General features: G+C 40.3%; 1 protein-coding gene across 41 annotated transcripts in view; it reads left to right on the forward strand.

Annotated features, from left to right (window-relative positions):
• Nucleotides 1–1,455: 1,455 nt before the first annotated feature.
• PTPRD (protein tyrosine phosphatase receptor type D) overlaps nt 1,456–26,613 on the forward strand; it is a 1,959,121-nt gene continuing 1,933,963 nt past the window's right edge. For 8 of the 41 annotated variants that reach the window (XM_056521458.1, XM_056521449.1, XM_056521479.1 and 5 more), the window contains exons 1-2: nt 1,456–1,805; nt 1,952–2,060. The gene's annotated coding sequence lies outside the window, so the exon portion shown is untranslated. The remainder of the gene's footprint in view (nt 1,806–1,951; nt 2,061–26,613) is intronic. The other 33 variants (XM_056521599.1, XM_056521518.1, XM_056521786.1 and 30 more) reach the window with 15 other exon arrangements.

A 26,613-nucleotide genomic window follows, 5' to 3' on the forward strand; every position in this document is an offset into this window, starting at 1 on the left:
AAATGTTATAGGCCAGAATGAAAAAGTATAATTATACGTGAACCTTTTGTAATAGGAAATAACATTGCCATTATTATTTTTTCCATTTTCTTCTTTTAATCGATTGATAGATATGAGATAGATAGATAGATAGATATGAAACAGATAGATGGATAAATATACAGAAATGGAATATATAAAGACAGACAGATAGATTTATAGACAGAGAAATAGATAGATGAATAGATAGATAGATATGAGATAGATAGATATGAGATAGATATGAGATAGACAGATGATTGATAGATATGAGAGACAGATATGAGATAGATAGATAAATATGAGATAGAGAGATGGATAAATATACAGAAATGGAATATATAAAGACAGACAGATAGATTTATAGACAGAGAAATAAATAGATGAATAGATAGATATGAGATAGATAGAGATATAGATAGATATAGATAGATAGATGATTGATAGATATGAGATAGATATGAGATAGATAGATAGATAGATAGATATGAGATAGAGAGATAGATAGATATGAGGTAGATAGATATGAGATAGATAGATAGATAGATATGAAATAGATAGATATGATATAGATAGATAGCTATGAGATAGATATGAGATAGATAGATGATTGATAGATATGAGATAGATAGATATGAGATAGAGAGATATGAGAGAGATAGATATGAGATAGATAGATAGATAGATAGATATGAGATAGAGAGATATGATATAGATAGATAGATATAGATAGATAGATAGATAGATATGAGATAGAGAGATATGAGATAGATATGAGATAGATAGATGATTGATAGATATGAGATAGATAGATATGAGATAGAGAGATATGAGAGAGATAGATATGAGATAGATAGATAGATAGATATGAGATAGAGAGATATGATATAGATAGATAGATATAGATAGATAGATAGATATGAGATAGAGAGATATGAGATAGATATGAGATAGATAGATATGCGATTGATAGATATGAAATAGATAGATAGATGGATAGATATATATGAAACAGATTGATGGATAAATATACAAAAATGAAACAGATAAATAGGTGGATACAGACATATAGATTTATAGAAAGATAGATAAATAGATGATAGACATATAAAAAGATAGATAGTTAAAGAGAGAGAAAGATAAAAGACAGATAGAGAGATAAAAAACTTTACACATTCTGAGAACTAAAGCAACAAGGAACCAGAAACCATCTTCAGTTTAGAGATTTTATTTGAAGCATAACATGCAGACACTCTTTGTCCGGTTTGTGTAGACTCAATAGAATAAAACCGAGTAGTCAGCATTTTCCCAAATGGCTTTAGTGTCAGCATTACACGTGGCTGTATGATATTAGCCCATGGATCTGGTGTATGGCAGCAGCCAGCCTCAGTGTGCATGTATGGAGAACAGTTTAGTGGCAGGAGGATATCAGCACCATGGACAGCTGCCATGCACGCTCCCGTGCTGAGCTGTAACACATTCTGATGGGAAACTAAATCCGGCAGAGCAGAGAGCTGATGGATATGAGAGATAGGGATGCCTCTTGTGCCTGTCCTCTCACACAGCCGGCAGGAGCAGCAGCAGCACAGGATCCTTCCTCCCATCCCTCCTCACTGCTCCTTCCTCTATCTCATCACTGAGGATTCTCTCACTTTTTGTGACTACCCTTCCCAAGTCATCCTCTTCCTCCATCTCCCTCCCCCTTGCTCTTGCACTCAGTCTCTTCCCTCCTCCTCCTCCACTCTCTTTCTCTCCCTGGCTCCCAGCATCAGCGGGGGAGAGTGCAGGTACTGTACCTACCTTGACAAAAAGCACTTTATTTCCTATTTTTTGGGGGACTGATGAGGAAATGCTATGACCCTGCAGCATGAGGAGAAGAGTGCAAGTGGGACCAGGAGGCTGATTCACCCATGTGTTCTGTTCTTTCTTGCAGTTCATACTTTGCTTCTCTTTGTGTGGAATAAAACACGTTTCTCAGTCTGGGAGGATAAGACAGAGAAGACTCCTCTGGGTTTCCTTGGATAACATAACTGGCTGCACTAGTAAGTACAAAAGAGTTGTCCCCTTCCTTCCGTGAGAGATGATAAAAGCTGATGGTCATGATGTGAACTTGGTTAGAGTTGCTTGGACAGTGAGGCTGGGAGCAGAGGCTGCTTTTGGGTTGTTATTCTGCAGGTTTGTTTCCCATCTGCACATATACTGCTGCTGTGCTTTAAGGCTATAGGAGCTTTTGTGTACTGGTTGCGGTTCCAGTGCTTCACTTGGCTTCTGGTGTCTGTATTTTCAACAAAGATTAAAGTTTGGCACGTACTGTATTACTGGGCTAGCAAGGAAGCGACATTTAATAAGTGAGAGCAGAGAGCAGATGCAGCCCATGGTCAGAGCCTGCCTTGTCAGTGGTTTACATCATGTCTTTCTGTGAAACTTTGCAACACATTGTCCTGGGAGAGTAGAATCCTGCCCTTTCAGCAACAAACACGAATCCGTATAATCTTAGAGTGTATTCTAATGCTTGTTATTAAAACACTAAGAATTCTTAGATTGAACGGGTTATCCAGGATTCAAAATACATAGCTTATTTCTCCCCCAAACAGCGTCATACCTGTCCTCAGGTTGTCCGTGGTATTTAAACTTGGTCTCCCTTCACTTTATTGAGACCGAGCTGCAATACCCTACACAAACTGAGGACAAGGGTGGCACCAATTCTGGAAGAAAAAAAAGTAGCTCTGTTGTAATCCTGGATAACCCTTCTAACTATATCTAGAGGTTATGCAACCATATGGTCTTTACATCTGGGCTGGAGAGGATGATAATTGAATGCCTAATGTAGCAGCATAATTCCTGTAGAATATGTAAGGCAGTTCTCTGGATGCGTTGAGAATGTAACCGAGCTGGCGTGGAGACAACGTTCATTGATAAACTGAAGCTCTCAGTCATGTATGATTAACCACATACAGTAGAGACTACTTCTTGTAACGACTGGAGTATGCTCTGTGTTTACTTACCTTTAGCATCTATTGCTTATTAGTTTCTTTAGACTATGTCATTACCTTAAAGAAAGTTTCTTCTTTAAAGTTAATAAACCAATTCGCTTTAATCACACATTTGAGCTTTGTATAATCAAGATGAAGGCTTAATGAAAAAGACCATTGCTTAACGTTACGTTGCGTCAGTCATCTGTATATATGTATTAACTTTTCATTCTTTTTTAAAGAAATGTTGATTCAATAAGAAGTAGAGGCATTTCTGATTTCATAAGTATATTATATATTTAAAAAAGTTATATAACATCTCCTAAACTGTCCACAAGGCACAATGTGACAGCAAAAGTGATCACAATTTACTTTAAATTTTTTTTTATAGCACAATCACCTTGCCTGGCACATATACTGACCAGTGAGCTGTTAATGCAAGGAAACCTAGTTATCTTGTATGTTTCCACATTAAACCATTATATAGGAATGATAGATTAGTAGGTAGATAAAAAGACAGATATGAGATAGATGCTGTAGATAGATATGATGTAGAATCATATAGATACATAGGCAAGCATATTATTTTCTTTTTATGGAAGTCTCTACTTTCTACTTGCAATGCTCTGCATATTGTCTTGATAAAAAATCTTCCTCATTTTGTATGTGGTTATGATTAACGTTCTCTATTTCATTATAGCAGAAACTTAATATTGTTACAGTATGACCTAGATTGCTGCCTCCCTGCAGTCTTGGCCAATGAGAAAATGTTTTGCAATTCTGGAATTCTGCCACTTTTTAGGAAATATCTTAAAATTACATTTGTCTCTTATAATCAAGGGAAGTTGTTTTGTAAACCAGAGAGGCAAAAGTTGCTTGTATCAGCAGTTTTGTGCTTTATTATGCAATTGTTCTTGTTATTCAGATCAGATAATGGCCCGATGAAATACATAAGCAGTCTTCAGGGAATGAATGATTAATTCCTCTAACGTGTGCTTACTATAGGAGTTCTTACTAATAAGGTATACCTGTATTTGCTTACAGTTGCAAATGAGGAGAAGGCAAATATGCTGCTCTATTCTTTTATTAGAACTATACACAAATCTGCTATAAAAACAACATATGCTGATGACAAAAGCATAAAAACTTGACTGTAGCTCAGGAGTAAAATGTGTCGAGGAGTACATTTTAATTATAGAGGGTCCTATATCATACACTTTTTAAGTGGACACAGACATTATCATTGTTTTTATTATTATTGTTCTTGTTCTTGTTGTTATTAAAATAGTATAAAAGTGTATTTTCTATTATTTGTCTATTGTTCCCTGTGAAGGGTATTGTTAAGCTTCGTGGGCCTAGATGTTTTTGGGACTATAGTAAGCATGAAATACACAAGGGAAGTATATGAAGTATATATTGTTGTATAAGTAGACTTATCAAATGACTTTCCTTTTTCATAGCAAAGGAGAAGTTTTTAATTTTTTTCACTCTAAAATCATATTTATTGAACAAGTATATCTTATAGATATTGCTATTGTGTTCATACAGAACACAATTATAAAGTTTGAATGTTTGGACGTGAAGCTGTTAGCTGACCTGTATTATACTAAAGTACGTTTTTATTACAGTCTTGATCACGCACACCCACACCCACCCCATTTTATTGAATGCTAACACACACATACATATATGCACAGATGTTAAATGTGGGTATATATGTATTAATAATATATATATATACATATATATATATATATATATATATATATATATATATTATATGTGTATATATATATATATATATATATATATATATATATATATATATATACATATATATATATATATATATATATATATATATATATATATATATGTTTATATCCTCCCAACCACCACCATGATACAGTGCACTTATGACTTACGTCAGTGTTTCCCAACCACAGTTCCTCCAGCTTTTTGCAAAACTACAACTCCCAGGATGCACAGACAGCAGCATGCTGGGAGTTGTAGTTTTGCAACAGCTAGAGGCACCCTGGTTGGGAAACACTGACCTAAGTTCTATGATGTTGTATCAGAGAAAAATATTGTGTGAACGGTGAACTTTTTAACTCAACCAGTTTCCGGTTTGCTAAATTGTCATAATATTGAGTTAGCCTTGTTTACGTTATCAACTATTTTATTGTATCAAGATGAAAATCATTGGTGATTTTTAAGCAATCTACAGTATGTGACAGTGTACAACATGCCGTGTAAGTTTAAGCAGTATCAAGAAAGTTTACTTTAAAAAAAGTAATAATAATAATATAACAACATTAAAGAAAACACTTTCCTGTTTATTGTGTATGTATAATAAAGGTATTATGCCTAAAGACATTATGAGCATAATAAACACTGCTAATCCTTTCTTTACCTATAAGTTGATGTTCGGTATTGGAGATACCTAACCATTGTTTTCATATGTATGACCTTAATTTCTGCTTGAACTGTATATGGGGCACTGTAATAACCTGGGACAATCCGTCATGAATTAAGTGTTGAAGTTATTTTTGTGAATAACACATTCAGTGGAAAAATAAATAAACAAAATATTCCCATCAATACAAACAATAAGGTCTTATGTTAGCTTCCCTTACTTGTTTACTGATACCGTAGTGGATCATAAATATTTTTCTTGTGACATTTTATTTAATTTACTTTAATATGTGCTTATTTTATAATGATACAAAATGTATCAACCAGCTTGCTACTGCAGAAAGAAAGACCATGGGTGTTCTCTCGCACAGTGAACTTTCATTATTTAAGCGCAGTCAATAAAATATTGGAGACTTCTCTGTGGTGGCATTGCTCTGTCATTTTTAAGTGTGTTTATGCTTGTGAAGTTAAAAATACTTGCTTTACTGTTTTGAGATAATTTATCTATCTATCTATCTATCTATTTATCTATAGATAGATGTGATATATGGTATAGTAGTGACAATGCAGAAAATTACTTAAAATGGGTTGTAGGCCCAGTGTGCTTTTACAATGTAAGGGAGTGAAGTAGCAAAGCCAAAATAATAATAAAAAAAAACAAAAACAGATGTTTCCATCACATTTTGTATACTCCTCAAAAAACGTAACATAAAGCAAAGTGTGCTGCAAAACATGATTCAAAAAGTTTTATTTTCCCCCAAAACAGCACCACTATTGTCCAGGGGCTACATCAGGAATTACAGCTCATCTCTCTTTTCTTTAATAGGGATGAATTGTGATATCCGACACAGTTGATGGACAAGAATGGCGTCTTCTTTTCCCAATCTCAAACAACCCATTTAACTAACATTTCATGTCTGGCCTCAAATGCTCTTTAAAGCCTGACTTAGACGTGAAGGTTTATTGATCGACATCACTCAGTGTTAGAAATGTGAATAAAATAGGGAAGTCGTGTTCAGTAAACTTTTTTTGTAAATCTTTTTAATGTTTTGAAATTAATATTTTGTCTATAGTGCAAATTACAAAGTCCCTTTTGTGCTTTTTTGTAATCATGTAAACATTTGCTGGTGCATATTCGTTTAAGCAGGATGTACTGATAGAGAGTGTATTCAGTTGTCTGTACTCTTCAATCCCTGTACCATTACAGCATACTTTACATGGTATATAGGAAAACAATGAGTTCAGACACACACACTAAGCACCTGCTGCCATTAATGGGGTACTCCGCTGGAAAACATTTTTTTTTTTTAATCAACTGGTGCCAGAAAGTTAAACAGATTTGTAAATTACTTCTATTAAAAAATCTTAAGCCTTCCAGTAATTTTCAGCTGCTGTATGCTCCACAATAAGTTCTTTTCTTTTTGAATTCCCTTTCTGTCTGACCACAGTGCTCTCTGCTGACACATCTGTCCATTTTAGGAACTGTACAGAGTAGGAGAAAATCCCCATAGAAAACCTATACTGCTCTGGACAGTTCATGACATGGACAAAGGTGTCAGCAGAGAGCACTGTGGTCAGACAGAAAAGAAATTCAAAAAGAAAATAACTTCATCTGGAGCATAGATCAGCTAAGAAGTTCTATAAGGATTAAGATTGTTAAATAGAAGTACTTTACAAATCTATTTAACTTCCTGGCACCAGTTGATAAAAAAAAAAAAAAAATTCCAGCAGAGTACCCCTTTAATGCTATAACATTTTCGCTGAACTGTATTTGGTATGTAGTTATCCTATGATCAAACTAGTATGAATCTTATTCGATTACTTCTTCTCTTTGGTGAACAAATTTCCTTAAATGAGTCCCGATATACCCAATATACAAAAGACCTTATATACAGAAGAAAAAATATTCTCTTTGTTGCTGTCCAGATCATAATAACGCAAGCACATTTAGCCATCCTTTTGACCCAGTTAAAAAGAACAGCTGCTTATGAATTTGAATAACAAATAGGTCCATATTGTAATAAATAGGTCCATATCATTGGTATTTGTTTACATTGATCCAGAAATTATGTCCCCTACAAACATGTGACTACTTCATACATTCTCTAGCCACAGTATTTAGGTTTATTTTGACATAAAAGTTGACCTCCCTTTTAAAATGGAAACTAGAAAACTAAGTATAGGCAAGAATATGGAAACTCTTTTAGGTAAAACCTGGTTCACACGATAACAATATTGCAAATTACAATACATACACATAAATTTGGACTTTGTGGAACCTTGGCCATGAGTTTATTCCTAATGTCTTAGTTAGATTAGCATCATAGCTTTTTGAGGTTTAAATCTAAGTTTGTCTTTAGCGAGTTCTAAATTCCCTGCTAAACTTATCTACCATTTAGAAAAATGCTAATTATGACAGATCATAGTTTCTTGTTCGAATATTTAATTGGAATGGGAACTGCAGCCAAAATTAACTTATATCCTATCCACAGAATAGGAGATAAATAGATGATCATGAAGGGTCCAACCGCTGGGGCCCCTTGCGATCTCCACAACGTCTCACTCAGTGAGAAGCATGTGTGCGCTAATGATGCCCGAGTGCTGAACTCAGGTCTCTTCAGAGCTCCAATAGAAATCAATGGAGCACGTGCCATCTACCGCACACGCTCCTCGCTCAGAGCCGGGACCTGTTCTGGAGTTTGCGGGGGGTCCTGAGGATAGGGGATAAGATAATTTTGGCTGCATTACCCCTTGAAAGAAAAAATGCCATGGAGAACCACCCTAAGGCCTATCACACCCGGCGAAGTTATATGCAGGCGTTTGCTTTTAAAATATAACTGACAAAAATACACTAGTGCTGCATAGGTTTAGAGGAAGATAACTGTTCAGTCCAACCAAAAATCATTACGGAAGGGGGCCCGTCTTCCTTTGTCAAGGATTGTGTTCCTTCCAAAATGTGTCAGGTTTTTGGTTAGACTGAGCACCACTAGTGACTTCACTATTTCATACGCTCACTCTCTACTCACGGGTATTACACTGGTTGAGACACCGCCAACCGGGGCAGTTCCCCTAGCTCCGTGTACCCCGAACAGAACTTCATAGAAGAAATCACCACAAGCTACATAGGACCATTACAGCAGGGATTGCTACAGAAGGAGGTATAGTAATGTGTCATCTACTCTGGATATTTTCGGAAGTAGTAAGGATCCATCACACCGCCTCCCGCATGTAATATTCTGTTTGCAGTGGTCATACCAAAGGGAAGTGCTCCGGGCTCCTTTTGGAGGATCACTTTCATTATCTTTATAGTGACTTATTTTAAGCATTACAGTTATCTTCCCCTACAATAGCCGTACACAGAGCTAGTGTATTTTTGTCAGCTTTATTTGAGCTAACCCTTTGGGGTTTTTAGTGGTTTTTAATAGGGTTCCACCATATTACACATAAACTGCAGCACAGGTGGTATCCATAGCACCGGTGGTTACTTAATACTTAGTGCTTTTAAAATATATTGTGCTGCATGTAAGCTGCTTGTGCTTAAAAAAACCCAGGTGAACTCATTAGACTCATAAGTGGTTGGGGTTAGTTCACAGTATGTGTAGTTTTGATGCATTTAATTATTAATAGCATGTTTTTAGAGAAATATTGCCATGAGGCAAAAGTGATTTGACCTATACACAGTGGATGTGTTTTATGAAATTTTTAATTATTTTGAAGTTTTTAGGTTGTGTTCACACGTTCATTTTTTTTTTTTTTTTTTACACACGTTTACTACATTTTGCAGTTGTTGCTGCAGTTTTCCAAAATTGTGGTAAAAAGGACACATTCTTAGTCTGGTTTGCACAATTTTGGTAAAATATCACAATTTTTGACACAATGTTGGAAAAACCTGGAAAAAAAAAACACAGCAAAATATGCAATGTGTGAACACAGCCTCAGGGGAGGTATATAGCTACTTTATGTCCTGATCCAACAGAAATAGTAGCAGCATACAGATTTAGTAGGAAAGAGGTCTCTGAGATCTAGTAGGTGATGATGTCATCATCCTGTAGTTCACAGGAAGTCAGCTGACTTAGGAATTACATCCTTTGACACAGATTAAGCACATTAACTTTGTGAGAGTAAGACTGATGATTACATGACCGAGTTATGGTATTAAAACACATAGATACAGCTGTGCTGGAATAAAACAAATTGCACTATATGACTAGTGATGATGAGGGTGCATTATATGGGTAAACAAAAAAACTGAAGTGTTTCTTTAAAAATGGCCATTAGGCATCATTTAAGACAAAAATTTGGACTAAAATTAACACTTGTTTGGCATTTTTTCTATACAAGTTTAAATTAAAAGAATGAAAACTGACATATTCCAAATCTGTTGTACGTTGTTCCAATGCAACAATTTTAAATGCTTTAAATAATAATAGTTTTTATCCAGTTATAGATAAGCACATTAAAAGTGTACTCCGCACTTGGACATCTTATCCTTTGGATAGAGCATAAGATGTCTGATTGCCAATGGGACCCCCACAATCTCCCTACAGCACTGGAGGCTTGTGACATCATGGCCCCACTCCCCATGATGTCATGCCATGCCCCCTCAATGCAGGTCTATGGGGGGGCCATTACACCCCATCCCATAGACTTGCATTGAAAGTAGGTGCATGATGTCACAAGGGGAGCGTGGCCGTGATGTTGCGAGCCTCTGGCACCGCATCACCAGTCATCTGGCAGAGAGCGAAGTTCACTCCATGTGCCGGATGACTTGGGTGCTTCAAGAGATAGGGGGGGTCCCAGATGTCTAGGGGTGGAGTACCCCTTTTAAGTCCACATTATTGTATCCCCATACGTTGAGTCCAATTACCCAAACCAGTGTTTCCCAACCAGGGTGCCTCCAGATATTACAAAACTACAACTCCCAGCATGCCTGGACAACCTTTGGTAGCCTTTGGCTATTCAGGCATGCTGGGAGTTGTAGTTTTGCAACACCTGGAGTCACCCTGGTTGGGAAACACTGACCTAAACTGACATTTCAGTTGAGCCAGCAGACTGGGAATTCCAACCATAATTCGGATATATGCAGTACTACACTTTGTTGAAACCGACCTAATAATTTTTATCAATTTCCTATAATAATTGATATTTTCATATTAGTATTCATATTCTGTATTGATTATTATTGTACATGTAATGTTTTAACTGTTCATATTGTCTATATACATACATTTTCCTGAATAAACATGTCACATTTTTGGTGCCTGCATTACTATTAATCTTGCAAATAAAAATAAAAAAAAACAGTTTTTTGAACAATTGATAAAAAGTACAACATTTTGAAAATAAAAAAAGTTCCAGACCTCAGCCATTTCAATTATTATGCATAATGAGGTTTATTTACTAAGAGTGGAGTGAAGTTTTCTTTGTGGGTTTTGAGGGTTTTCTTGTGGGTTCTTATTTTCCCAAGGTATTTACTAAGGTTTCATTGCACTTCTCCCTACATTTTGCTTTTTTTTACAACTGTTCTGATCTTTGGGGTTTTCTTGAGCTCAAATCCACCACATTTTCTGTGGAAACCTTAGTAAATATGTTGGGATTTTTCAAAACTGTCGGGGACACGCCCCCTTTTGATCGGGCCACACCCAGTTTCTCACATGACCACGCCCCTTTTCATTTTTCTTGTAAAATGGAGGGTTTTGTTTTTTTTGGGGGTCACAAATTGTGTCACATGGAACGTGCGACACAATTTGGGTGCAAAACACAACAAAAAAGAGTCGGGATCACGTTAGTAAATGAACCCCAATTTGTCCTTTACAACCCACATTAATTATTATCACCTCTGCCTCAAGCTTCTCGATTTTAAAACCTAAACATATAGAAACTATAGCTGCCGTCATGATTTTTGCAGTGAAAGGCTATCCACTTTTCATTAAAATCTCACAATAAGCAAAATATTGTTTGCTTTCATTACTGGATCCATTAAATTATTTACTTTGTCCTGAAGAAGATAGAATATTGAAAATACTGTCAGTGTATGGTTGGCTATAACTAGGTAGTTATTCCCTGTGCCTTTATGACAGCTCTCATGCACTAATATATAAAATGTTTAAATATGTATAAAAGTGCTTAGGGGATGTATTTTCTCTGCATGCAGTATCCTTTGCATTAGGAGTGAGATGAAATTGAGGAAAATATAGTCTATGCATAACTGATGAAATATAATATATCATGTTAAAGTCTTATTATGTGCATATTATACAATCTATCTAAGGCAATGTACAATATGGGCATCAGACTATGACCCATTTACTATGGCTTAGGTCGGAGTTAAAAGTGTCAGTAGCTCACAAAATTAAGTGCCCGGATCATTCGTATCATGAGTGTAAGGAATATATTGGTAACGACGTGAAGTAATTCACACCAGATCTATAAGCACCTGACCACTTTGTTTGTTACATTGTTTTTTTTTATATAAAAAATAGATACATAGATATAACCTCTTGTTTAAAGCTATCCCATCCTATAATGGAAATGACTTGAATAGAGTTGGATGTGCCATCTATATCAATCTTGACACTGATCAATGGTCAATAGAGATGGAGGGCGAGTCTTGTTTCAACAACCAGTGGACGTGCTGATAATTACACCCTAGGGTAATGTCTATCAGGATTGGAGCTGCAACATTTTGTTGACCTCCTCAAGATGCCTTGTATATCCAACCAAAACATTGATTATATTAAATGGAAGAATTAGTGAAAAATATCCCATGTGGAAGCTTCGAGCAAGGTTAAATCAAGGTTAACTGCATAGTTGCTTTAAAGCCTAAGGACTTGTAAGCAATGCAAACAGTTTATTGTGGTTTCTATTTATTAAGTGACAAAAATATTAAGTGGTTTTTCAAATCAACTTGTATTATGTAATCAACTTGTACTTGTAAAATCCTAATCTTTCTAGTACTTATCAGCTGCTGTATACTACAGAGGACGTTGTATAGTTCTTTTCAGTCTATCCACAGTGCTCTCTACTGCCACCTCTGTCCATGTCAGGAACTGTCCAGAGTAAGAACAAATCCCTGCATATATATATATATATATATATATATATATATATATATATATATATATATCTGTTACACATTTTCCAGCTCAAAGTTACAAATTTAGTTTTTGACATTGTACATCAGGAATGTGTTCAGAAATAAAGTTACGTAGTATCGTGTACTCTGTTCAGGCGTGATCAAACAAGGGGAATCTATCTATCAATTTGATACTCAGATGATTAATAACAGACACAGTCAAATACTAGAAGGTTATGACTAGAGATGAGAACACTGATTTGGTCTGAACAGATCCTTTAGAATCCATACCCTTTCTGTTTCATTTGAGATTTGTTCCTTCCATGCTTCTGTACACTGAGCTGCCCAGAGGTAAGCGTCAGTGCTGTATACATCTCAGTGTCCACTCACTATATTCTCTAGGCTGGGCACTCTGGACTTGGCTCAGCCACTCATTGTGGTCAACAGGAGAAGGAATCCTACCTTTCACAGGGGTTCCTGCTCCTGCACATACTTTATGCGGAAAAGTGCAGGGTAGCCAGGGCACTTCCAAATCAGATCTCAGAATTACCAAATTAAACCCAAAACAAATCACAGGATTTGGTTAATCTCTAGTTAAAACAGAGTGGTATATGTATCTCGACTCACTGTATACATAAATGCTTAATAGTGCTTATTCAGTAATATAGAGTACTGATGGCTACTTTCTCTATTAACCCTTAAGGACCAGACCCATTTTGGCCTTAAGGACCAGGCCAATTTTATTTTTGCATTTTCGTTTTTTTCATCCTCACCTACTAAAAAATCATAACTCTTTTATATTCCCATCAACAGACCCTTATGAGGGCTTGTTTTGTGTGTCACCAACTTTACTTTGTAATGACATCACTTATTGTACCAGTGATGTAGGAAAATTGAAAAGAAAACCAGAATTTAGCAAATTTTGGAAGGTTTTTCAATACAATTGAAACGATACCCGTGTTATATGCTTTTTTTTTTTTTATAATTGTACCGCTTAAAAAAAATCTCAAACTATTTTAGCAAAATTAGTATGTTTGAAATTGCCCTATTTACCAGCTATAATTTTCAAATTTTTCCATATACATGGCAGTATGAGAGCTCATTTTTTTACACAGTGATCTGTAGTTTTTATCAGCACCACTTTTGCAATTTTGGAATAAAATGTGACAAAAAAGCAGCAGTTTCGTACTTTTTTATTTATGTTTACGCCGTTCACTATAAGGGATAATTAACAATATATTCTGATAGTTTAGACTTTTACGCATGTGGCGATACCGAATATGTTTATTAAAACATTTTTTCTAAGGTTTTTTGGGGGGTAAAATGGGAAAACTAATGATTAAAAAAAATTTTGGGGAAGGGATTTTTCAAATTTTGTAACTTTGTTTTTTGTTCAAACTTTAATTGTCCCCATAGGGGACTATTTATAGCAATGATTTGATTGCTAATACTGTTCAGTGCTATGTATAGGGCATAGCACTGATCATTGTTATTGGTGATCTTCTGCTCTGGTCTGCTCGATCTGCAGAAGACCCCCAGGAGACAGCCGGAGACAGGTGAGGGGACCTCCAGCCGCCATGCGGGTGATCCGATCATCCATTTAAAGTACCCACTACTGCAGATGCTGTGATCTGTATTCATCACAGCATCTGAGGGGTTAATGGTGGACATTTGCGCAATCACGGATTTCCACCATTACTGGCGGGTCCCTGGCTGCTGATAGCTCGCAGTGCTATGGTGCGTTAAGTACCACTTCACCATGACGTAAATTTACGTCCATTGTTGTTAAGGGGTTAAAGGCGGCCAATCTCATAGCCCCATAGAGACTTAATACTATTATTTCTAATCTACCATCCAATACTATGAAATAATACACTGTAAGGTTAAAGTACTGCTTTAAATGCTGCTTTATAATGTTTCTTATTATATAAGTCCCAGCTTAAAGGGGTTTATTTACTCTATCAGAAAGTAATGGCGTAATGCTAGTCTTAAGGTTTGTTAGAAGTCTAATTCATAAAGCCATTGTGCCTGGCTTCATGCATCAAAAAGTCACAAATTAGTGACCTTTTTTTAACATTTTACTACCCTTGCCAAGTGGGCAGAGAATAGTGTAAAGAGGACTTTCTGAGCTCTGCTCACAGCGTCCGGAAGTTCATTACTCCGAACGCTGTGTGCGGGCTTCCCTGTTCGCGGGCGCCAGGCATGACGTCACGCCCGGCCCCTCGCAATATCTCGCCCGCCCCCTCGTGACGTCACGCCTGCCCCCTCTACCAAAGTCTATGGGAAGGGGGCGTGACAGCGGTCGTGCCCCCTTCCCATAGACTTTCGTTGAGGGGAATGGCGAGACATCACGAGGGGGCGGGCGTGACGTCACGAGGGGGTGGGCAAGACGTCGCGAGGGGCCGGGTGTGACGTCACACCCGGAGACTGCGAACACGGAAGCCCGCACACAGCGTTCCGAGTAATGAACTTCCGGACGCTGTGAGCGGAGCTCCGAAAGTCAGGGCAGCGAACAACCCCTTTAAAAGGGTGTGGCTTCTCGCTCTCTACAGATTTATGAAAATTTAGATGTCAGTATAAAGTGTAGATAAAATGTATGCTCGCTCAGAGTGTGCATTAATTTCAGATGGTCAGCTGCTGCAGTGCTGAATTTATTGAGATGTGTGCCTCTTAATAAATCGAGCAAACGGAAGCCAGTGGAATTTTACTTGAGATGGGCATGTGAAATTTATCACAGATTTTTTAAAATTGTGAAGTTTATTGTATTTTAAATATATTCTGCAAATCTCTTTTAATGTTAAAATTGTGAATTTTTATGTTGTGAATATTTCGAAAATCAAGTAACTTATATTTGAATCCCAAATTTTTCACCTGCAGTTTTTTTTTCTTGATTAAGAAAATGGCAGTTTTTAGCCATGTTAAATTCAGTTTGATGACACCATTGCTTATGCATTATGAAAATGGTTTGGAAAAACTATAAACTTCTATAGAATCTATAAGATTCTGTATTAGGAAACAGAGCTTGTGAACTTTAAGTACAACTGGCACTTACAAAATAGGTCAATAAACTGTGAACAAGCAGGTTACTGGTATACTGCAGCCATACCTTTGTTTTGGAACTTTGCATCTCCTATGGTATAAAACGGACTTTTATAAACAGTCAGAGAGGCGTGGCCAAGGGTCCCTTCTGTATCTCTACCGCACCGCCCCAGTCTCAGCAACACTCAGTCTCTTTCTAAAACTAGGATGGTGCATGTGCAGACTGGAGCAGTGCTTTGAAATTGGAGAGGCTGCCAGGCTTGGTGCCGCCATGTCTCTGACTGTTAGCAACTGTGAATAAAAGTCGTTTCTACAGCAAAGAAGACATGGAGTGCCAAAACAAAGCCATGACTGACGTATACCAGTAATAAGCTTTAAGACTATGTGGACAGTGCATTGACCTATCTTTATGTGACAGTTGCCCTTTAAAGCTATGTTTACACAGCATAAAATTTGGCCTTGTATTTTATTATGTACGAAAATGTTCATGCAAATCTCAAAATGTCAATTACATAATTATACACACACACACATATATATATATATATATATATATATATATATATATATATGTATATATATGTATATACAGTGGTCCCTCAACATACGATGGTAATCCGTTTCAAATGGACCATCGTTTGTTGAAACCATCGTATGTTGAGGGATCCATGCAATGTAAAGTATAGGACAGTGGTCTACAACCTGCGGACCTCCAGATGTTGCAGAACTACAACACCCAGCATGCCCGGACAGCCAACGGCTGTCCGGGCATGCTGGGAGTTGTAGTTTTGCAACATCTGGAGGTCAGCTGGTCGAAGACCACTGGTATTGGAGGTTATACTCACGTGTTCTCGCCGCTCCGGACCATCACCGCTCGTCACCACTGCCTTGGATGTTGCCTTCCATCGCTGTCTCCCCGTCCCCGGGGTGTCCCCGATGCTCCGGCAAGGCCTCTGCTTCCCCGGCATCCTCGCTCTCCGTCACCGCCATCATGTCGCTACGCACGCCGCTCCTATTGGATGACGGGACGGAGTACGCAGCGACGTGATGACGACAATGGAGAGCGCCGACGATGCAGGGGATCCTGAAGAGGATGTGCCGGAGCCCCGAGGACAGGTAAGTGATCGTCAGCGAACCCACACGGGGCACCGTAAACGGCTATCTGGTGGCAGCTGAAGCAGTCTGCGCTGCTGGATAGCCGTTTATGCGATGGCCCCGACATACAAAAGCATCGTATGTTTATGCTGCCTTAAACATGCAATGGTCTCTTAGAGGCCATCATATGTTGAAATTATCGTATGTCTGGGCCATCGTAGGTCGGGGGGGTAACTATATATATATATATATATATATATATATATATTTATTCAAAAACAATGCAGCACTATTTCACCATTAGATGCCCGGTGACAGCGCCCCAACTCGATCAAAGTCCATGTAATAGAAAACAATGGCGCAGCACTCCAAAATTGCAAAGAAAGTGTAAAAATGTATTCCTTCATGTCAAAATTTAAAGCAACGTTTCAGCTCCCCAATGGAGCTTTTTTCTCCATTGGGGAGCTGAAACGTTGCTTTAAATTTTGACATGAAGGAATACATGTTTACACTTTTTTTGCAATTTTGGAGTGCTGCGCCATTGTTTTCTCTCTCTCTCTCTCTCTCTCTCTCTCTCTCTCTCTCTCTCTCTCTCTCTCTCTCTCTCTCTCTATATATATATATATATATATATATATACATTCCCTATATTTTGCAGTTCCAGCTATTTGTTTACCACATATTATGTTTTTACTATGTGTACTTTTTTCAGATTTGCCAAAGTATGCTGATTAAAAATTGTATTTATGGGATAGAGAGCATTTCTAGCACACTGAACATTTTTGGACTCAAAAATAGTAACATGTTTAGTTCTGGATAATATTTCTAGCTGCTTCACAAAGCATTTGATCTGTCTCTTACTTCAGACAGTTTGGGCAGAAATAAGTTCTGTTCTGAGACTTAATCCTGGGGCTGTCAGTGGTAAACTGCCAACTAATTGACACATCACAGAGAGTATGAATCTTGTCAAAGCAAGGATCTTTCAAGAGATGCTGGAGGTGGGGGACGTTTTTTGCAATGCTGTTGTATTACATTCAAATTAGTGTCAAAGAGATACTCCCCATTTTCAGCACAGTCAGCTGCCTAGTATCAGATTCACATAGCAGCCGACACCAAAGCCCTATCATTAGACTGGAATGAGCAGATATTTTCATGCTGATTTTATTTAAGACATATAAGATACTTTTTGTTAAAAGAAAAACATCAAGAATGATACTTACTCTGAGTAGATTATTGAAAGAGTAGAAATGACCCTTTATGAGTGGTCTGAACCCTGGTGACTATTTAGACTTTTATGATGCAATCTAATATTATATCATTAGGAACATTATCTACATTTAAGAAGGTTAATACATATGTTGCAGAAGGCTTTTAAATGAAGATTTTGCTGTAGCTGGCACAGTTTTAATCTGCAGATGAAAACACGGTGTCACATACTTCTTTTCAGAATTTATGCACTCCATTTTTCACAGTGAATAGCTCTGTAATGTTTAAAAAAGGATCCCAGCATTTTATTGTATTGCCTACCGCTGTTGTTTGTGTAGAGCAAGACATTCACTTATCTGCTCTACTTACTGTGCTGTTTCCCTCTTTGTCTTGTCTATAAAATGTACAGGAATATAGCATTTTATGTAGCATTAACTAAATATTCCTAGACACAATGTTCGGAAGTTCTCATAATGCTTGTGGCTAAAGGTCTACTGGGTCATTATTATTTGATATATCTAATTATTGTATATACAATTTTAATATTTTATTAGCATATCATGACTTACATCACAGTAAGTGTTCTGTAACACTTTGCTAAACTTCAAGTGCCATTTTGAGGTGGGGACTTGGTTTCAGGAACTTGAGCTGACCAAAGGCTCTGCAGGACATTGCACCAGCTCTAAGGGTATGTTCACACGCCGTAATTTCAGCGCAGAATTCTACATTGGAATTTTGTACAGAGATTCCGCTGTAGCAGTGTCCTGTTAAATTCAACGGGATTTTGCTGTGCTATGCTTGTGGCGGAATTTCCACGCCAGATGTTTCTGGCACAGAAATGCCGATTTCCGGAAAAAGAATGAACCTGTCCACTCCTTCTGCGGACTCCGCATGAAATGCATAGCTATCTTTGGTGCATTCCTGTGCAGCCCGAAGTCTGCGGAATGTCCACATGGAGATTATCTGTGCGAACATTCCGAGGTGTGACATTATCAACATATCAACAGGATAAATGTTATCTCTCCATTGAATTCTGTCAACTTTTCATGTATTTTTTTTTTCTTTTGCAGCCATAAAATATCATAATTTTCAGCTGCAGCTTAACTATGGCCCAGATATATTTTTGGCACATGAGGCACATACAAAATACAACCCTCAAATTCAAAAAACCTCCCAATCTATATATATATATATATATATATATATATATATATATATATATATATATATATATAAAGAGAAGGCCTGACTCACTGACTCATCAACGCCCAGCCTAAACCCTTGGACCTAGAAAGCTGCATTTTTTCACAGGTGTTGCTTTTAAGATGTAGACAAGGAATACAAAATGATTTTTCAAAATTCAACCCTTAAGGGGGTGAAAAAGGGGTTGAAAGTTTGTATGGAAGTCCGACATTTTTGAAGCTAGAAGCATGAAACTTTATTTTTAGGCCAACAATTAGAGATAAAGAACCACGTGTTTTAACATTTTCTAAAATTACACCCCTGAAGGGGTGAAACAGGGGTTCAAAGTTTGTATGAATTAACTCCTTGCCACAAAACGCCAGGTGTACCTGCTGCACGGGAGGGTTTTGAAGCCAGCTCAGGAGCTGAGCTCGCATCATACCTGCACAGTCCCAACTGCTATCAGCAGCCACGACCCGTGGCTAATGCCGGAAATCACCGTTTTGGCAGAAGTCTGGCATTAACTCTTTAGACGCGGCGATCAAAGTTCAAAGAATTTGGTTCTTTGGATGCCCATAGACTTTACCCAGAGTGGTCTCATTACTATAGGATCGTAAAAAGTAGATCTATATAACCCCAAATTTTACGCGAGCAAAGCCGCGGGCAAAACCTAGTTCTGTTCATAAATCTGTGTCAAAATATGGTCATATTTTGGGACCTAAGCAACTTAAAGGGACCAACACCTAAATGTAGGACTATGACATTTGCAGCTGTAAAATCAATATGTGTGGGAACATTTTCCCCAATGAGTTCAGTAGATCTAAATACCCCAAAAACATAGTGAGAACATAGCCCTACAGAAACAGCCAAACAAGCAACACCTTCAATAGGTGAATTGGTAATTGCATCTAAATTTCTTTCAATGTAGCTCCATGGTGAGGCCTGTACATCTTCATTGGTTTTCAATTAATTTTAGCATGAGAACTTAATATTAGTAATATGATAGATTCTAGGTCACATGCAGTGCTAATACTTTGCACTGTTGTCTTGCAATCATGGGATCTTAGATTTAAAGGGGTACTCCACTGCTCAGCATTTGGAACATACTGTTCCAAACGCTGGAGCGGGTGACGGGAGCTCGTAACATCATAGCCAGCCCCTCATGATGACATGCCCCTCCTCCTCAATGCAAATCTATGGGAGGGGGCATGACAGCCGTCATGCCCCTCCCATAGACTTGCATTGAGGAAGTGGAGCATGACATCATAAGGGGTGGGGTTATGACATCACGAGCTCTCAGCATTGCCTCCATCGTTGGGAACAGTTTGTTCCAAACGGTGAGCAGCAGAGTACCCCTGTAACTCTAACCAAGGTCATTGACTACATGGGGGGAGATTTATCAAAACCTGTCCAGAGAAAAAATTGCTGAGTTGCCCATGGCAACCAATCAGACCACTTCTTTCATTTTTAACAAGGTGTCTGCAAAATGGAAGAAGAAATCTGATTGGTTGCTATGGGCAACTGGGCAACTTTTCCTTTGCACAGGTTTTGATAAATCTCCCCCATGGAGTTTGTATGATCTACCATTGATAACAATGGCTTCATCCCATGGTCCAAAAGCACACTAATATGTTAATTGGTTTCCTATGAAACTGGCCCCAGTGTGTTAGGACAGTTAGATTGTAACACCGTTGGGTGAGAGGGATTAATATACTGTAAGTAAACTGCACAAAACTTGAAAAATATGTTAGCGTTATGTAACCTAATGGATGCCATAGATTGAGAAATAGGAACAACACATAGCACATATTTTGCAAAAGCTGCACATTTATGATCCATGAAAGTCACATGTGAACAGTCCTATTTGAATGATTTTCCCCATCATATTAAAAGGTTTATAAGGACTACTGTATCACACATGTTCCTGTGCTTAAGGCTGCTGTCACACCATAAAATTAATCTGTTAAAAGATCCGTTATAAATGTCCGTTAGAAAAGCTTTAAAAAAGGATGTTAAACGTCCGTTCCAAAATCCCATTAAATTGTGATTTTTGATTACCCGTTATGACCCGTTATAGTCCGTTATAGACGTTATAGACATTCGTTGTGACGGAAGAATTAACGGAATATGCACTAATTTTTCTTCCACCCTGAATGGCTCCTCAGTACTGGCCATTTAGGGCTCCCCGCGGGGGATTTAAAAATGAAAGTTAAAACACACGATACATCGCAGGGGAGCGGACCATGCCACCTGCTCCCCTGCTTAATAACTTCTGATCACATCGGGTCTCAGAAGTGAGAAACGATGTGATCAATCTGTCAGTCCCTGTACTACAACACCCATCATGGAACAGACTCTGTTCCATGATGGGGGTAGTAGTACAAACACTAATATAGCCTCCCCAGCTGTTTGCAGCCAGGGAATTACTACTCCCATCATGGAAAGAAGTCGGTTCCATGATGGGAGTAGTAGTAGTCCCAGCTGTGGGAGTCTGTAGGCAGAGGTGTTAAAACGGCCATACATGAGGGATGTCTGTTACGCCGAGCGCTCCGGGTCCCCGCTCCTCCCCGGAGCGCTCGCTTCACTCTCGCTACCGCAGCGCTCCGGTCAGCTCCACTGACCCGGTGCGCTGCAATACCGTCTCCAGCCGGGATGCGATTCGCGATGCGGGTGGCGCCCGCTCGCGATGCGCACCCCGGCTCCCGTACCTGACTCGCTCTCCGTCTGTCCTGTCCCGGCGCGCGCGGCCCCGCTCCCTAGGGCGCGCGCGCGCCGGGTCTCTGCGATTTAAAGGGCCACTGCGCCGCTGATTGGCGCAGTGGTTCCAATTAGTGTGTTCCCCTGCACTCCCTCGCCGGATCTTGTTGCCATTGTGCCAGTGAAAGCGTTCCATTGTGTATTCCTAGCCTGTGTTCCAGACCTCCTGCCGTTGCCCCTGACTACGATCCTTGCTGCCTGCCCCGACCTTCTGCTACGTCCGACCTTGCTTCTGTCTACTCCCTTGTACCGCGCCTATCTTCAGCAGCTAGAGAGGTTGAGCCGTTGCTAGTGGATACGACCTGGTCACTACCGCCGCAGCAAGACCATCCCGCTTTGCGGCGGGCTCTGGTGAAAACCAGTAGTGACTTAGAACCGGTCCACTAGCACGGTCCACGCCAATCCCTCTCTGGCACAGAGGATCCACCTCCTGCCAGCCGGCATCGTGACAGTAGATCCGGCCATGGATCCCGCTGAAGTACCTCTGCCAGATGTCGCTGACCTCACTACGGTGGTCGCCCAGCACTCACAACAGATAGCGCAACAAGGCCACCAGCTGTCTCAACTGACCGTGATGCTACAGCAGCTACTACCACAGCTTCAGCAATCATCTCCTCCGCCAGCTCCTGCACCTCCTCCGCAGCGAGTGGCCGCCTCAGGCCTACGACTATCCTTGCCGGATAAATTTGATGGGGACTCTAAGTGTTGCCGTGGCTTTCTTTCACAATGTTCCCTGCACTTGGAGATGATGTCGGACCAGTTTCCTACTGAAAGGTCTAAGGTGGCTTTCGTAGTCAGCCTTCTGTCTGGAAAAGCTCTGTCATGGGCCACACCGCTCTGGGACCGCAATGACCCTGTCACTGCCTCTGTACACTCCTTCTTCTCGGAATTTCGTAGTGTCTTTGAGGAACCTGCCCGAGCCTCTTCTGCTGAGACTGCCTTGTTGAACCTGGTCCAGGGTAATTCTTCCGTTGGCGAGTACGCCGTACAATTCCGTACTCTTGCTTCAGAACTATCCTGGAATAATGAGGCCCTCTGCGCGACCTTTAAAAAAGGCCTATCCAGCAACATTAAAGATGTTCTGGCCGCACGAGAAATCCCTGCTAATCTACATGAACTCATTCATCTTGCCACTCGCATTGACATGCGTTTTTCCGAAAGGCGTCAGGAGCTCCGCCAGGATATGGACTTTGTTCGCACGAGGCGTTTTTTCTCCCCGGCTCCTCTCTCCTCTGGTCCTCTGCAATCCGTTCCTGGGCCTCCCGCTGTGGAGGCTATGCAAGTTGACCGGTCTTGCCTGACACCACAAGAGAGGACACGACGCCGCATGGAGAATCTCTGCCTGTACTGTGCCAGTACCGAACACTTCCTGAAGGATTGTCCTATCCGTCCTCCCCGCCTGGAAAGACGTACGCTGACTCCGCACAAAGGTGAAACAGTCCTTGAAGTCAACTCCGCTTCTCCACGTCTTACTGTGCCTGTGCGGATATCGGCCTCTACCTTCTCCTTCTCCACTAAGGCCTTCTTGGACTCCGGATCTGCAGGAAACTTTATTTTGGACTCTCTCATCAACAGGTTCAACATCCCAGTGACCAGTCTCGCCAGACCTCTCTACATCAATTGCGTTAACAATGAAAGATTGGACTGTGCCGTGCGTTACCGCACGGAACCCCTCCTAATGTGCATTGGACCTCACCACGAAAAAATTGAGTTTTTGGTCCTCTCCAATTGCACTTCCGAAATTCTCCTTGGACTACCCTGGCTTCAACACCATTCCCCAACCCTGGATTGGTCCACTGGGGAGATCAAGAGTTGGGGTCCCTCTTGTTCCAAGGACTGCCTTAAACCGGTTCCCAGTACTCCCTGCCGTGACCCTGTGGTTCCCCCTGTAACCGGTCTCCCTAAGGCCTATATGGACTTTGCGGATGTTTTTTGCAAAAAACAAGCTGAGACTTTACCTCCTCACAGGCCTTATGACTGTCCTATTGACCTCCTCCCGGGCACTACTCCACCCCGGGGCAGAATTTATCCTCTCTCTGTCCCAGAGACTCTTGCTATGTCTGAGTATATCCAGGAAAATTTAAAGAAGGGCTTTATCCGCAAATCCTCCTCTCCTGCCGGAGCCGGATTTTTCTTTGTGTCCAAAAAAGATGGCTCCCTACGTCCTTGCATTGACTACCGCGGTCTTAATAAAATCACTGTAAAAAAACGCTACCCCCTACCTCTCATCTCTGAACTCTTTGATCGCCTCCAAGGTGCTCACATCTTTACCAAACTGGACTTTATTACTGACTTACCTCCATCCCGTGGCAACACTGTTGTTTGGGTGGTCGTTGATCGATTCTCCAAGATGGCACATTTCATCCCTCTTCCTGGTCTTCCTTCAGCGCCTCAGTTGGCAAAACAATTTTTTGTACACATTTTTCGTCTTCACGGCTTGCCCACGCAGATCGTCTCGGATAGAGGCGTCCAATTCGTGTCAAAATTCTGGAGGGCTCTCTGTAAACAACTCAAGATTAAATTAAACTTTTCCTCTGCATATCACCCTCAATCCAATGGGCAAGTGGAAAGAATTAACCAGGTCCTGGGTGATTATTTACGCCATTTTGTTTCCTCCCGCCAGGATGACTGGGCAGATCTTCTACCATGGGCCGAATTCTCGTATAACTTCAGAGTCTCTGAATCTTCCTCCAAATCCCCATTTTTCGTGGTGTACGGCCGTCACCCTCTTCCCCCCCTCCCTACTCCCTTGCCCTCTGGTTTGCCCGCTGTAGATGAAGTGACTCGTGATCTTTCCACCATATGGAAAGAGACCCAAAATTCTCTTTTACAGGCTTCATCTCGCATGAAAAAGTTTGCCGATAAAAAAAGAAGAGCTCCCCCCATTTTTGCTCCCGGAGACAAGGTATGGCTCTCCGCTAAATATGTCCGCTTTCGTGTCCCCAGTTACAAACTGGGACCACGCTATCTTGGTCCTTTCAAAGTCTTGTGCCAAATTAATCCTGTCTCTTACAAACTTCTTCTTCCTCCTTCTCTTCGTATTCCTAATGCCTTTCATGTCTCTCTTCTTAAACCACTCATCATCAACCGTTTCTCTCCCAAGTTAGTTTCTCCCACTCCTGTCTCCGGTTCTTCTGACGTCTTCTCAGTGAAAGAGATACTGGCCTCCAAGACGGTCAGAGGAAAAAGGTTCTTTTTGGTGGATTGGGAGGGCTGTGGACCTGAAGAGAGATCCTGGGAACCTGAGGACAACATCCTAGACAAAAGTCTGCTCCTCAGGTTCCCAGGCTCTAAGAAGAGGGGGAGACCCAAGGGGGGGGGGGGGTACTGTTACGCCGAGCGCTCCGGGTCCCCGCTCCTCCCCGGAGCGCTCGCTTCACTCTCGCTACCGCAGCGCTCCGGTCAGCTCCACTGACCCGGTGCGCTGCGATACCGTCTCCAGCCGGGATGCGATTCGCGATGCGGGTGGCGCCCGCTCGCGATGCGCACCCCGGCTCCCGTACCTGACTCGCTCTCCGTCTGTCCTGTCCCGGCGCGCGCGGCCCCGCTCCCTAGGGCGCGCGCGCGCCGGGTCTCTGCGATTTAAAGGGCCACTGCGCCGCTGATTGGCGCAGTGGTTCCAATTAGTGTGTTCCCCTGCACTCCCTCGCCGGATCTTGTTGCCATTGTGCCAGTGAAAGCGTTCCATTGTGTATTCCTAGCCTGTGTTCCAGACCTCCTGCCGTTGCCCCTGACTACAATCCTTGCTGCCTGCCCCGACCTTCTGCTACGTCCGACCTTGCTTCTGTCTACTCCCTTGTACCGCGCCTATCTTCAGCAGCCAGAGAGGTTGAGCCGTTGCTAGTGGATACGACCTGGTCACTACCGCCGCAGCAAGACCATCCCGCTTTGCGGTGGGCTCTGGTGAAAACCAGTAGTGACTTAGAACCGGTCCACTAGCACGGTCCACGCCAATCCCTCTCTGGCACAGAGGATCCACCTCCTGCCAGCCGGCATCGTGACAATGTCATAACGGGTCTTAACGGATGAATATTTATTCAGCCGTTAGCACCCGTTATTTCATCCGTTATTAAACATCCGTTTTTACACAGAAAACGGGCGATTAATAACGGATGAATACTCATAGTGTGAAAGGAGCCTAAGGAGAGTAAAGGAGATAGTTTTATGCCTAGGGTAACCACTCGCTCACTTTAGATGTATGAGGCAAACGTCTTTTGCATTTTCCAATAAGACACACAGTTGCTAGTTCATTATCGGCATTGTCAACAAAGTACAGGGCATAGAATGGCAGAGGCACCCAAAAAAAGATTAATGAGCCAATTGAAAAGAGCAGTTACATCAATTAGAAGTGACTGTTACAGGATATGTCACTAAATAAGCCAAATTAGCTCACAACCCATTTGTATCACTTGTGTTTAGGCAATATGTCAGAATACAATAGATGTACAAACAAACGTTGAGAATGGCATTTACATTATACTTGACATTCTTATAAATGCTATTAAAGTCATCTTTTCTGCTTTGTCATGTTTATCTTTTCTTGCCTGGTTACTTGCATGTCCGGGATCATTTACGTAATGCTGTATAACACACAAGGGTAATTGTAAAGGAATAATTACCTGAACCAATGAGTTTATAACTGACAGAAATATTCGAGGTCCGAAAAAGATTTTGTTTGTTTATTTATTTATTTTTAAGACAAAAATAGTTTAGGAAAAAATTAATTTTAAAAATTGCTTATGTAGCTAGAGTGTATACGGTGTATGATAACATACGTAGTTAACATTTTATTATTTGTAAAACATTTTATTGAAGTAATAAACATAATGGAGTTTTTATGTCTTGGTATCCAGG

This window comes from Hyla sarda, chromosome 1 (genome assembly GCF_029499605.1).
Source record: "Hyla sarda isolate aHylSar1 chromosome 1, aHylSar1.hap1, whole genome shotgun sequence".
NCBI classification, from domain to species: domain Eukaryota; kingdom Metazoa; phylum Chordata; class Amphibia; order Anura; family Hylidae; genus Hyla; species Hyla sarda.